The sequence below is a fragment of the Eleutherodactylus coqui genome, chromosome 6 (genome assembly GCF_035609145.1).
Source record: "Eleutherodactylus coqui strain aEleCoq1 chromosome 6, aEleCoq1.hap1, whole genome shotgun sequence".
Classification (NCBI taxonomy): domain Eukaryota; kingdom Metazoa; phylum Chordata; class Amphibia; order Anura; family Eleutherodactylidae; genus Eleutherodactylus; species Eleutherodactylus coqui.
Window position 1 is genome coordinate 204,905,053 of NC_089842.1, and position 15,619 is coordinate 204,920,671.

The window sequence follows — 15,619 nt, forward strand, 5'->3', positions numbered from 1 at the left end:
CTGATGATGATCACACAGCTCTAGTCACACCGGTATAATAGAGGAGATCATAGCTCCTCTTCCTGACTGTATACTTTTGGGCTGTATCTTATTTAGGTAAATATAGAAGGTAATGATAATTAAACTTTTTCCCCCACAGGTAGAATGATATAACCCTTATCTAATGCTGGGCTGATTGGATCATGGGATAGATGGGAAACTGAAAGTAAAAAATTGAATGTCAAAATGGTGGCTGACAGGAGGCTGCACTGCTTGAAAGTATCTGGAATACATAGAGGAGACCTCCAGAGTCTGACAGGCAATGGGGTGAGGAGGGCAGGCATGAAAAAAATGTGTTAATTATAGCTGCCTGTCAGAAGTACTAACTATTACAAATGTTGAGGACAAGTCCCAGATGTTTCACAGCAGTAATATCTACCGCAGGTATTAGACCATAGCAACTTTAGTATGAATATATGTTTCTGCTTGCTCAGCTGTTTCTGTAACTCCCAAAGAATTAATGCAAAGAACCACATACATAGGTGGTCGTCTCCGTCCATTCTCTGAGTGAACGATGCAGACAGCAGGATAGTGGTCATGGGACCCCCACTGTGGAAAAAGGTGAGAGTCAGAGACATTTAGAACATATCATCTACAGTTGCAATTAACATTATTGAATGTCAATTGCAACCTAGTTCTGTTTGCAAAATATATACGAGCTTTCAGATGTTTGCAAAAAAGGAAAAAATAAACAATCGAAGAAGAGTTTAAATAGCTCAACATAAAAAATCTAAGGGCTCCTGCAAACGGGGAGATTTGATTTGCGGAATCCGAGGCCGGCGGCTGCACTCAGATTCCGCAGCAAATACTGCCCATAGCCTCATATGGAGATCCACTGCTTCCTGCACACAAGCAGAAATTTCCGCTCGTGGCAGAAAAATCGCAGCATACGCCATTCTGTGCGATTTTCCACACTGACAGCTTCCATTGAAGTCAATAGAAGCCGGCTGTCCCGCGGCCCTTCTGCACATGTGCGCTGGCCGCTGCTCCTGCAGTACAGAAAAAGAAGAATCCGGACAGGTGAGCGAGGTCACTGGCCAGGCATAGGGTCAGATCCTGCTGCGGGATCCCGCATGTCAGATCCGACTCTCACACCTGTGTTAGGGTCAGTTCAGGATTTCCGTCTCTTTGCTCAATTTTTGCAGTAGAGAAACTGATATAAAATGGAAAAAACAATCCGTTTTTTCCCCATTGATTTCAATAGGGTTTCAAAAAACGGAAAGGCTTCAATTTGTTACTATTCTATCAGGTTTCAGTTTTTTTTTTTTGGAGAGTAGCGCAGTCTGCAGTGTTATTTTTTCAGTCAAAAAACAGAAACCTGATGGAATGGAAGCAAATAGCAGTCTTTCCATTTTTTGAAACCCCATTTAAAACAATAGGGGAAAAAAATGATCAGTTATATTTCAGTTTCTCTGCTCCAAAAACAGGGCAGAGAGACAGAACCCCTGAACTGACTCAGAGCTTTTTTACACGAGCGTATATCGGACGCCGATATACACTATCATATGATGCATTGGATTCCAATACATCAAATCAGACGAGCGCATTCCCGCGGTGTAAAAGCACGCAGCCAGGAAATATAGCACTGGGGAACTTTTACGCCGGACAGTAAAAATAGTCCTGGAACTATCCTTGTGCCCGGAATACGTCAGCCGCTGATTTAGTAAATCCTGCACTGAGCAGGGGGTTGGACCCGATGACCCTGGAGGTCCCTTCCAACTCTATCATTCTATGATTCTATGATCATTTATATTTATTAGATATTTTTAAATAAATATAAATGGTATTCTATTATTTTATGGATATGCAGTAGGTGTCTAATGTAGGAATGCCCCTTTAACTTTTTTCACATTTCTAGTAAATTAGAATTCTAATTCTAAATATTCTATGTAACCACTAGATCCAATTCTCTATTTAGACGCTCCAGGTAAAAAGGCTCAACACATTTTGAAATTTGTTCATACCATAAACATTAATTAAACAAAGTAATTCTCCAGGCCACAATATTTGTGTAATAAATGTCATTGTCAAAGCATTTCAAAAAATAATAGCAATGTAAGAAACAATACAGCACTGTTCTCGGCTGTTACCGTCATAGAGTTAGTATGTTGAAATTCAGCAGCACACGTTCAAAAGTTTGTGCAAGTTCCAGAAGTTTACATTGTCCTTGGCCCCAGAATATAGGTAATTCAGCGAATTACCAGTGGATAGAATTCCACTTAATGAAGCACTCAAAAAAACAAATACAAACTTTTTTTTTGGCATTGTAAGAACTCTGACTTTAATTAGCCTGCTCTGCAGAAGTATAACAGCTTCTTCTTTGTGGCCTCTTTTTCCTTAAGGCCGAATGCACACGGCCGGTCGGATTCCGCATGTGAGATCCTGCAGCGGAATCAGACCCTGTGCCCAGCCGGTAACCTTCTGCGTACCTATCCTCATTGGTCCTCTGTGTGCTGCGGATGTGCCAGCTGGCATGAGAGCGCATATGTAGTGAAGAGAATGCAGAGCCTGCGATGACGCGGATCCAGTGCGATTTTGAAATTGACACGAAAACAGAGCATACTGCGATTCCTCCTCCGTGAGCGGAAATCGCAAGTCATTCTCCACTTAATGTATAACCATCTTTAGATCTTTTATTTCAACAGTATCAAGATATACTGCAGCACTCTACAAGCAATAAAAGTCTACAGGTCCTTGAAATGGTTTTCAGAGTGAATTCAACTCTGGCATTGGCTTGTCTCCTGAGAACAAAAGGATCAGGTAGTTGATGTCCAACTGGGCGATCCTTATCTCCTCTAACATCTACTGTTGAGTCATGAGGTTCAAATACACATTAGACAAGCTACATCTTATGTATTCGGTAAGTCTAAAAACCCTACACAGAACAATTATCCTTCAGTTTCTTGCTTTATCGTGTTTAGTGTTAAGCCTGGTTTAGACATAACGGTTATCTTTTGAGCGACCTTTGAGTGATAATCATTGTGTGCGTTTAGAGAACAAGGTGATCGCTCAAACAGCAGTTTGATTGATAGTTTTGAGCGCTCACTTTGCGCTCCGAGCAGGGTATGCAGGAGACAAGCGGGACCCCTTGTCTTCTGCATCCAGCTGTTTTCTTCTCGAAGCGCTCAGCTGTTATACAGCTGAGCGCTCCGAGCGTGGTATGCAGAACACAGCTGGATCGTTGTGTTCTTCATACCCCAGCTGTGTTCACTGAGCGGGATACAACTGAAACAATAGTATCACCTGTATCCCGCTGTGAACTCCTGATAAGGCTGATCATTCTCTTTCAGCATGCTTAAAGAGAACGATCAGCGATTCGTTAACGAAAACTGCACGATGTCAGAGCAGTTAGACACAAAGATTATCGCTCAAAAGACGGCTTTTGAGTGAAATCTGAGCGATAGTTGTTGTGTCTAAATGGGCCTTAACACACTGTCAGCAACTGAACAATGAATGATAATTTGTTCACTTATCAGTCGTCATTCAGTGTAGGCAGGCATAAATTCCAAATGATGATTGGCCCATGTAAACCGGCAATTGTACATTTATGAACAACTGCCAATTTGCTTTGAGTGGAGACAAGAGATCAGAAGCGATTGCCGTCTGGCTCCACCTCCATTTACTCAATGGTTATCCCTCCTGAGTGATAGCATAGAAAGAGCCATTTATAAAGAGAAAATTAAACTAAGATATTAGTGTTATAAATAAGATGTGCCCATGCCCTATTTTGCCCCTTCGAAGGAAAAGTTTTGGTACAAAGTTTAAATAATTTTGCCCGGTTAATTGCGACACCACCAAGTTGTATTCCATTTACACGCAACAATTTGCTCAAAATTCATTCAAACGATGGCACATGAGCAATAATTATTGCGTGTTAACACTGCCATCCTTCATTCTTCGCCTGAACAATGATTTTAAGGTGAGCTTAAAATTCCTCAGTCAGCCAGAGGGAAATAACAGGGACCGCACGCTATGTTCTGCATGGGAACAGCTGATTACATTGTATTCTGCTGACAGCCATGAAAGAGCAATGGAGCTGTGTGCAGAGCCAGCTCACTTGCTGTGCTTTGCAAACAGCTCTGGGAGGCCCTTTTACATGCAAATGAAACTGATAAAGTGTTAATGGACATTAGTGTCTATTAACACTTTATGCAAAACAATCACTAAAACTGTCAATCTTTCAATGGCTATCCAGATGGCATGGCTGAACATTCCTCAAGATGTCTTTTAGAGATATATAAAGATGGTATAAGAATTGCACCTTGTGTACAAATGCTCTTAAATACAACGAATGTAGAAGAGTAACGTTAACTCACCTGGGGCTCAGTGGGTTAACCCTGGTTAGGGTGATCCCACCGGCACCCTGTGTCCAGGTTGACGTTGAAACACAATCCTTTGTCCACGATCGAGTAATCTGGAGAGATATCTGGAGCAGATAAAGCTAACTGGTTTACCAGAAGCTTTGAGTTGCATATAACCAGGATAGAAAATTAGCCCTGCTCCCTTCTTTCAAAATCTGTTTATTGATTTTCCACTCTGCATATCACATCTGTATATATTAAGCATAAACAAGTGCAGAACATAATTTTTATGTAGAACAATAAGAATAGCCGGAACATTGATCCTAGTAAGAAAAGAGGAAGAGAGGAGGGAAAGGGAAGCAGGGAGGGGGGGAATGAGCTTTCACCTGTGTCTGAACAACGAGTTGCTAGTTGGGGCGAAGTAGACTAGGGTGGCGGGTTTCAGCCCCTCGCGGCTCTCGTCCTGTTTCTTCGTCGCTTTCTACACGGATCCGTCGACGAGCCACCGAAGGAGAGATGGTGGGCTCCGGAAGTCCACCCAGGGCGCCCATGTGTCCCTTGTGCCCCGGTTAGGCTCGGTCTCGGAACTCCGAAGGTCCTCCATGTATTTAATGTGATCTACTGCCTCCACCCATTTCGTCCTCGGGATCGCCCCCCTCTGTCTCCAGTGCTGTGAAATGATATGGCGCATAGCCATGAGGAAGTGTCTGAGAAGCCCTTTTTTGACTTTAGAGATGGGGCCGGGCACCATGGAGAGGAGGGCGATCTCGGGAGTCATTACAACCTGCGACATGCTCAACTTTCCATGGACTCTGGCGATGTCCCCCCATAGGGGAGCGATTAGCGGACAGGACCACCATAGGTGAAGCATAGTTCCCACCTCTGCACAGCACCTCCAGCATTCGTCTGTGGTATCAGGGAAGATTCTGTGGAGTCTGTCTGGGGTTCTATACCAATGTGTGACAATTTTGTAGTTAACTTCTTGTGCCCTGATAGAGATAGACAGCTTGTGAGTTAACAGGTAAGACTTGTTCCAGAGCTCCCCGGAGATCTGCCTGCCCAGTAATTCTTCCCATCGCGTCTCCCATGGCAAGCGAGTCTCCCCCGTCCGCTTGTCGAGCAGCAACCCGTACAGCACAGATATTGTGTGAGGCGGAGCAGAGGACGTGTCGCACAGCCTCTCAAACGGGGTGAGGGCTGCACTAAGCGGTCCCGGCTCCCCTAGTGAACCTAGGTAGTCTCTCACCTGGAAGTATTGCAACCAGGCTCCCGGTCTCAGTCTGTGACCCCCGGCGAGGTCGCTCAGCGGGCGTATACCTCCCGATTCCCACACCTCCCGTATTTGGGGCCTGTGTCTGTCTGGGAGGATTGAAAGCTTAGAGACTGTCCGTGTGGAGGGTAGTTGGGGGTTTCCCGTGAGTGGGGTTAGGGGGCCTGGGATATTTGTCGTCTTACCGCTCTGAGTTACGCGCCTCCATGCCCCTAGCAAGTGAATTGCTAGGGGAGATGTTCCCAGCTCCCCCCAGTCTACCTTTCCTGTGACCCAGAAGGCCCCTCCCAGGTTTAAGTTGTTCTGTTCGGTTTCTAAAGATACCCAAGCTTTTTTGTCTGAGTTGTGTATTATGTCCAAGATGCATTTCCCTATTGCCGCCTTATGGTAGAGCTCTAGATCTGGCAATCCTGCTCCTCCTGTCCGCCTAGACCTGGTTAGGGTCTTGTAACTTATTCGGGGTGAGCGACCTCTCCAGGCAAACCTTATTGAGGCTCTCTGTAACAGGTTGAAGAAACTTTTAGGGATGTCGTAGGGCACAGTTTGAAAAATGTAGAGGATTCTTGGGAGGATGTTCATCTTCAAGGAATTTATTCTGCCAAACCACGAGAGATGCAATTTCGACCATCCATCTAGTTCTGATTCAAATATGGATAATAAAGGTCTGTAGTTTAGGTCGAAGGTGTCTGAGGGGTTGGCCGGGATGTGTGTACCAAGGTACTTTAGTGAGTCTGTCTTCCAAGTGAAGGGATAAGACTCTTCTAATGAGGTGGCCATCGATGGCGGTAAGGTTATGTTTAGAATTTCCGATTTTTGAGGATTTATTTTGAAGTTACTAAGCGTCCCATATTTGGTTAGCTCTTTTATGATCTCAACTAGCGATGTGTCGGGATTTGTGACGTATAGTAATAGATCATCTGCGAAAATTGAGATTTTGTGTTCGCCGCTTGTCCCTGTGATCCCTTGTATGGCTGGGTTTCCTCTCAAGGCTGATGCCAGGGGATCCATTGCCAATATATATAAGAGGGGAGAAAGAGGGCAACCTTGTCTGGTGCAGTTTCGAATCTGGAGGGGCGCGGATAGCAGTCCGTTGACTCTGATGCGAGCCGAGGGTGAGCTGTATAAAGCCATTATCCTAGACTGGGTTTTCGGTCCCAGGCCCACCTCCCTCAGTGTCAACTCCAGAAAAGACCACTTTACCCTGTCAAATGCCTTCTCGGCATCTTTCACGAGAAGGCACATGGGGACGTGAGAGCTTCGGGCCTCGTTGATCAGGGATATAGTTTTGATCGTATTGTCCCTGGCTTCTCTGCCGGGGACAAAATCTACTTGATCCACGTGTATTAGGGAGGGGATATGGGGGTTTAACCTGTTTGCCAGAATTTTTGAAAATATTTTGAGGTCGCTATTTATGAGGGAGATCGGTCTGTAACTCTGGCACAGGAGAGGGTCCTTTCCTGGCTTCAATATCACTGCTATGTTAGCCTGCAATGCCTGGGGGGGGGGAGGGACTCCCCTGAGAAACCACGTTAAACGCTGTCAGCATGACTTCTGAGAGTTGGGATCCAAAAGTTTTGTAAAATCTTAGTGTGAACCCGTCTGGGCCGGGACTTTTCCCTAATTTAAGGTCCTGTAAGACTTGTGATAGCTCCGTGGAAGTGAAATCTTCCTCGAGAGCTTCTATGTTGGCCGGCGGAATAGTAGCGTGTGTGTTGTGGTGTAGATATCGTCGGATTTGTTCTCTTAGGTTGGGCTCATCTGCCTCCTCTGGGCATGGAATGTTGTATAATTGGGCGTAGTAGGACCTGAAGGTTTCTAGTATCTCACTCGGTGTGTATACATCCTTTCCTGAGGGGTCGAGTATAGACTGGATGTTCGTCTGGGGGGCCCTAGGTCGTAGGTAATTCGCCAGCCACTTCCCACTTTTGTTGCCATATTCGTAGTGTCCTGCCCAGAATCTGTCTCTAATGTGTAGGGTTTTTTGGTCCAGGATAGCTAATATCTCGTGTCTAATCTTGATTATTTCCAGTAATAATGTCTCTGATCTCAGGGTTTTATTAGCCGACTCACGTGCCTCTAAGTCCTGGAATAGCTTCTTGAGTTTGTGTGTTCTTTCCTTCTTGAGTCTTGCGCCGTGGGCTATGAAGACCCCTCTCAGGGTGCATTTTAGTGCTTCCCATTTTATTGGCGCTGGGGTCGGGTCGGATCTGTGTACTTCTAGAAAGGTCTCTATTGTCTTGTCTATGTCAGCTTTACAGGTAGGATCTTTAAGTAAGTTGTCGTTAAGTCTCCAGTTGAACCCTCTGCAGTCTTGTGTCGCTGGGTTTATTTCCCCTAGGATTGGAGCATGATCTGACCATGTGAAGTTTCCCATGGAGCACTTAGGAGCTCCATCTAACAATCTATGTGAGACAAAAATATAATCTATTCTGCTGTACGTGTTGTGCGCCTGCGAGTGGCAGCTGAAGTCCTTGACGGCCGGGTGGAGGGACCTCCACAGGTCAACAAGGTGGAGACTTACCAACATTTTCCGTAGCTTGCCTATGGTCGAGCGAGGGGTCGAAGATTTCCTGGATGAGGTGTCCAGGTGCCATTCTTCTCTCGGGGGTAGCGGGTCTGGAGCTTCGACTTTAGGCCAATCCGGGATTGCGATCATCGGAAGTTCTAGTTTGGCCAAGAACCTTGGAAGGTCGCCGAGACCTCTAGAAATAGCAGTGGATCCGTCTTTCCCTGCCTGCAGCTGGAAGGGGTATCCCCAGCGATAGGGGATGTTCTTTTCCTTTAGCGCCGAAGTGACAGGTCTCAGTGCTTTCCGGAGTTGAAGAGTCCTCCTTGATAAGTCAGGTAGCACCAGGAGGGTAGAGTCCTTATAGGTTAGTGGGCCTTTCTTGCGGATTTTCCTCAGTAGTTCCTCTTTTCCTTTGTAGAAGTGCACTCTACAGACGACATCACGGGGTCTCTCTGGATCAGAACTTTTGGGGCCGAGTGCTCTATGAATCCTGTCAATTAGCACTGGATTGTCAGCAGGGCGGTTGAGAATGTCGCCGAAGCACTTCGTGGCCTATTTTTCTAGGCGTGCTGGTTCCACGTCTTCGCTTAGACCTCTTATGCGGACGTTATTTCTCCTGTTATGGTTCTCTAAATCGTCCAGTTGGGTTAGAATATTAGTTATTTGTAATGCGTGGTCATGGAGGATATGGTGGTGTTCGGCGAGTTGTGAATGGAGTTGGCTTTGCGTTTCCTCTGATTCGGCGACTCTGTGCCCTATGTGCTTTATTTCCACCTGCAACATTTCTATTGCTTGCATTTGTGTACTAGTGGCTTTAGTTAGCAGGGCGTCTATTTCGTTTCTTGTCGGAATGCTTTTGAGGTGCGCTTTCCAGTCCCATGTGTCACTTTCGTCTTCATCAGGATCTGGGGCAGTGGCGCCTAGTGTGCTTGCGCTTTTATTAGATTTGGAACTTTTTCTCGGCGGTGAGGGGGTTAGAGCATAATTGGCACTGTGAGGACTGTATGTGGACTCCTCTGGGTCTGTGAAGCCCTGGGAGTCTCTGGGGATCTCTCCCTCCACACTTGCTGGGGACATAGATCTGCTGTGTGTCCCTTCTCCTTCTGCTGCCCTATCAGGGGCCTGACCGTTGCCCCCCTTCTATTTTACAGACCCTGGGTTTTTGCTCGCTCGGCCTTGGTGTTCTGCTGCCAAGTAGTGGTCTTCTGTTGGCCCAGGGGTCACTGCAGCCACGGTGCTCATTTCGGGGGTGTTATCAGCTCCTGTGGGGTTCGTTAGGTCTCCCCTGGGGCCGCGGGTGGTAGTCGGCCTCTTAATAATGGCGCCGGTGGCGGTGGGCGGGGTCTGGCGCGGGAGGCTTTTTGAGCTTCTGACCTGCCTCTGGCGCTGGGGAGATAGATGTCCTCGATCTCGGGGCTCCGGTGGGCTGGTTCGGGGCGCCGGAAGCATGGTTGGGAGTGCTGCTGCCTTCACAGGGACTCTGGCTCCGGATGAGGAGGAAGCCCCGCCCCCTTTCCTGAGCGGCGGCGCCACCTTGGAGACCTCCGGAGCTGCCGGCCGCCGCGGAAGATGGTTGATATATGCGTCCAGCGGTCCTGAATCTTCGCCTCCTGGCGTCCCCCGGTCTCCTGGCTTCCTGATGCGTCCCATAGGGCAAGGTAGGCGTCCGTGGATGCGGGTATGCTGCTTGCCAGCCGGGGTTCAGCGGGAGCGCTCAGGAGATGCATCCTACTGCCTCATGGATCAGGCCACGCCCCCAGCCCTGCGCCCTTCTGAACATAAGGTGCACTCTTTCCCCAACGTGCAAATATGGATAACCACATGTAGGTTTTTATCCGTTTAATAATACATGGCAATGCTTTTCAACATGATGAAAAGTGTGTTTTTCAAGCATGGAATACAATACATATCATACAAGTATACATACACATATATAATAACTTACAAATAGGTGTCCGTCATGAGTACTCTGCAATGCAGCCTAAGGTCATCATCAGGGAGGGACTCTCCCTCTTGAGCGTAAGTGGATCACATGACCTGTTTTTAAAACGCAACATGCGTTCCAATGTTTGAATCAGCTTTATCTATCGTGTTTCTTATGGACAAAAATTATTTTTTAGCGGCGTCTAGTGGTTAACAAGCTCTACACAGGCAGAAGAAGAGGTCACTACATACAAGTAGCTTCTAAGAGCCTTTTTAGAGGCGAAGGGTGGAACCACATTTAGGGCCTCAGGAGGCAAAACTGTTCATCTAATCACGCCACAACTCATTTGCGTATCAGCCTGAGGGCTCCTTCACATGGGCGCTGCAATTTTCGGTGAGCCGTGTAACAGCTGCAGTGCAGCCGAAAATTGTATGAACGAGAGGCAGCCATGACCAAGTCACGACTGCATCTCCCGTTTGTACGCCCATTCAGAAGGCTCGGGTGCAGCAAATATACGCCAAGCCCGGGATACCGTCTGGCGGGGAGAAAGTTTAGCTCTGCTAAACTCCCTTCCTGCCGCCCCTCTGTCCCTTGACTGCTGTTGGTAAAGGCAGGGGGTGGGACAGGGCGGGAGCTAGTGTGCTAATTAGTGTGCTAATCTCTGTTGGCAAAGGAAAGGGGCCCTGTCCCACCCCCTCCTTTTGCCAACAGCCAGCAAGAGCCTCTGCTAAACTCCCTCCCACCTCCCTTTTTCGGCAGCTCCCGTAGGAGTCTATGGGACCAACCACCATATTCCGGACAGAAGATAGTTCCAGAACTATCTTTTCAGGCCAGTGTAAAAACGGCCGACCGGAATGCGCTATAAATTCCGGCTGACCGTTTTTACACACCTGAAAATCGTCTATCTGAACTGATGCATTGAAATTCAGTCATGTCACGTGGTTTGAGAGAGGGTATAAATGTGAATGCTTAAGAGCAGGAAAAGGGTTCAGTCCATGTCTTCTGGAGTCAGAGTGAGGAGGTCCAGCTACATGGGGGCACCTTCAGCCCTCATGTAGTGATGCATGGAAACGGAGGAGAGGTTTCCCAGAGTGCTTGTCTTTGTGATGGAGATGGAGTGAGCCCCTAAGAGAGAGAGTGAGCAACAAGTGAGCAAAAATTTCTCAAGGCCCAGTGCAAGCCTCCTGAAGTCTGAGACCGCTAGGTGGAGGTATGCGTCTCCAGTTGTCACACACATAGGAGGCCTGAAGTCTGGGATCGCTGTGTGGAGGTACTCATCATTAAGTCTGTCTGTATATCTATATATTTTTTTTTGCCTGCACTTAGAATACTGCTGATTTTTGCCTTGTACTGTTTGACGTTATCACCCAGTAAAGTTATTCCAGGCCCTGACTGTTCCCAGGGACCTGAAGTACTATACTACTATCTGTGATTCGTTTATTTCCTCGACGATGTTCATGCCAGTGGGTGTCGGAACGGTGGCGTCACCCGTGACAACCCTTTCACCTGTCCTAATGTTTATTGGGCATCCCCATGCCAGGGGTGTCCAGAAGAGGTCCAGCGCTGTCCTGCCCCTGGCTGCATGCGTTCCTCCTGGAGGGAGCATGGTAAGTGCCACCATGACAAGCCAGCATCCTGCCCTCCCAGCTCCTCAGCGTATGCCATGTGTCAAGGGTTACCCTACGGGATGCTGCATATATTAGAGCACAGATTTGTTCCCCTTACACTCTTCTCTAACAGGAAGTCACAATTCTGAGCATTGGAATACAACTAGAGATGAGCGAACGTACTCGGATAAGCACTACTCGTCCGAGTAATGTGCTTTATCCGAGTACCTCTCTGCTCGTCCTGAAAGATTCGGGACGCGCTGTGGAGCGGGGAGCTGCAGGGGAGAGCGGGGAGGAACGGAGGGGAGATCTTTCTCTCCTTCTCTCCCGCCCGCTCTGCCCCGCTCCCCGCTGCGACTCACCTGTCAGCAGCGGAGCGCCCCGAATCTTTCAAGACGAGTACAGCGATACTCGGATAAAGCACATTACTCGGACGAGTAGTGCTTATCCGAGTACGTTCGCTCATCTCTAAATACAACACATAGTAACAATGTATTTACAAAATTACTTACCATACATATTAGACATATTAGGTTTCACAGTAGTTTTTTTTTACCGTGAAATGTTGTAGAATGTTATCCTGCATAGATCTTATCTTTCACAATCAGCTACGTATGGATATCCTTTACTTTTCAAACAGACATGAAGTGTTATGTAACAGCTGGCTAGTGGCCATATCAAAGTGAAAACCGGTCATTTTATCTTCTTACTGTATTATTGACTGTAGTCTGATATAATAGCAGGATCAACTGTTCCTCTGGCTACAAAAGCGTTCCAGAGAACAACAAGGCACTTCTTGTTTCCATGCACACATTACTCTGAGCTAACGTTTCCCAACTTTTTCTCTGTAGGGAATCCAAAATGAATTACTTATACCATGAGCCACTTTGTCATCAGGGATGGGTAGTCTATTCTTGTTGCCCCAAAGCTCCTAATTTGCCTTACTGCAAGGTTTTACCGAGTGGCATATATGCACTGCAACTCCCATGGCTCTGCTACTACATGTCTGCACCCCGTGTAACTTTAACAGGTCAATTTACAGAAAATTTAATGCAGGATGAAGAACAGATCATACCATAGATTATGCAACCTATGCTATCCTCAAACCCAATCCAATACCAACCCAGTGGATATACCACCAGGTAATTTGCTGATGCCATAGACACTACTGACACCCTTGTAGACATGCAAGAGCATATTGTTGAGCTTGCAATCATGAATATAATCAATGTAATTTTTTTATATCCCTTTTAGTATTTTTGAGACATTCAAAGCACCATGCAATTGCCGCTACATCTGCATCCACAAGTTCTAATAATTACACCTGTTCCTATTCTACCTCCTGCATCTAAAGCTCATCTGTTCTGCATTTTCCTACTACACAAAGTTACGACAGAAATCTCAAAGCCTTTTTAGAGGGGTCACTGATTGAGCCAACATAGTCAGTGTTTCTCAACTCCAGTTCTCAGGGACCTCCAATAGGTTATGTTTTCAGGATATCCCATTATAAGAACACCTGTGGCAATGTCTGAGGCGCTGACAATAGCTACATCACCTGTGCAATACTGAGGAAATCCACAAAACATGACCTGTTGGGGGTCTCTGAGGACTGGAGTTGGGAAACACTGCTCCTGGTCATCCCTCTTTGGAGAGCCGTCCTGCACAGAAGGTAAAGAATGGACACCTCAGACCTTGATGGAATGGTATCTTGAGAAGGTACAGGAGCTGTATGACTAAGTGACCCAGTCACTAGGTTCCTGCATGCTTAGACCTCTTTTACACCACCATATGCATTTTATATGGACGGCTACAGCGTAATGGCAAAAAAATATGCTGCAGCAAGAAAATCCCTCGATCAGCAGAAATCCTTGGAATGACTGCTAATGCTTAAATAGAGCAATCTGTCTTCTTTTCCCAGCATTGGACGCAGCTAAACTCCCTCCCCCTCCCTTTTTTTTCAGCTCCCACAGAAGTCAATGGGAGCTTCCAGCGTATCTCGGCAAAATATAGGGCAAGACCTATCTTTTGACACTGCATATAAAATCGGTCACCGATGTTCTATTTTTGCAAGGCAATCTTTTTACCCGGCTAAAATCAGCCACCTGAATAAATACAATGCTTCAGATGGTTGCGAGTTTTTGATGCAGCTACAATAGCTACATATATACGGTCGATGAATAAGACCAACTGAAAATTGTTAGAAGTGCCACTGCAGGAGGGTACCAAGCCATTATGTGCCACAAATCCACCAAGAGGGCCAAATAGCTGCAGTGGAGATGGGAGAGTACGCCCTATGAAGTTGCAGGACAGCCCAATCCCCATCTATGGATTTCAGGGGTGAAATCCAAAGGCACCCAGGTGACTGTGTGAATGGTATACCAAAATATGTTGAACAACAGATCTGCGCCACCTATACTTTTGAACTTTCTATCTCAATCCATCAAACTCTTCGCTACCTGGGAAAACTTCAAAAAGTTTTGATATGTAGTTTCATGGGGAAAAGTTCAGCATAAATAGTATTTTATTCATTTATATCTCTGCACATTCTGAGCTGAACAGTCCTATGAGCTGTCCTATCAGTGATTGACAGCTACTCCTGCATATACAGTCATACACAGATAGCTGCCAATCACTGATAGGACCACCCATTGGACTGTTCAGCTCAGAATGTGCAGAGATTTATACTGAATCTTTACCCATAAAACTATATATCAGTCTGCTCAGCTCCTCATGCTCTATAACATGATGTCTGCAGATTGAACAGCATGTTTGAACTGGCAGACCCCTTTAATGGTGATTTAAAAATAAATAATCATAATAGTAGATGAGCCCCCTTCTCCGGCTATAATAACCTCCAATTGTTTGGAAAAGCCTTTTTACAAGATTTGGCAGCGTGTCTATGGAACTTTTGCCCATTCAACCAAAAGAGCATTTGTAAGGTTAGAAACCAATGTTAGATGAGAATATATCTGTCTCACAACTAGAATTCCATTTATTCTTAAAGGTATTCTACGGGAATAAAGTCCACTAGAGTTCCTATGCACCAAAGTAATCATATTGGGTCTTTTTGGACCTTCCCCAAAATGTTGCCACACAGTTGGAAGCATACAATAGTCTCAGAAGTCCTTGCATGCTGCAGCATTAACTTGAAGCCCCATTTACATGCAAAGATGATCGCTCAAAATTTATTCAAAAGGTAGGGAGAATGATAGTTTGAGCGATCATTTTGCATAAACTACTAATAGGTACTAATGCCCATTAGTAACTTATTAGCTTCATTTGCATGTAAATGAGCCGTCCTTCGCAGATATGCAGATAACAGGAGGTGGTCTGTTATCTGCATACAGCCCCTTTGTTCTGCAGCTGAAAACAATGTTATCAGTGCTCCCGTGGAGAATCACAGCCTGTGGTCCCTGTTATCAGCTCTTCATCTGAACAATGGATTTTAAACTCAACTAAAAACCATCAGTTGGATGAAAAGCTAAGGTTGGTAGTATTTACACACTCAAAATACATAGTTTGAGCAAATTTTGAGAGATAATCGTTGCGTGTAAATGGGGCTTTACCCTTCACAGAAAGTAAGGGACTTTGGCCAGACTATTATGCTTTGCATGATCTACAGTTTTGTGGCTGAACTGTTGTTAGTCCTAGACTCTTCCACTACACAATAACAGTCCTTAGGCCTCATGTCCACGGGTGGGTCGGATTCCGCATGCGGGATCCGACCCTGCCCGCTGCCGAGGAGCCTGCTTACCCATCCAGGTTTTCTTATTTCTGTACTGCGGATGTGTGCATATGGGCGGTTTGAACTGTGCATCATCCGCGCAGGTGCCACGCATATTCTGCAATTCAAATCCAACCATGGACATTTGGTCTACAGTTGACCACTGCAAATCTAGTCAGGCAAACGATGTCCGACACTCGCCCCTGTGTGTACTCGCTTCTATGCTGTCATAGCAGCCAGCAGGG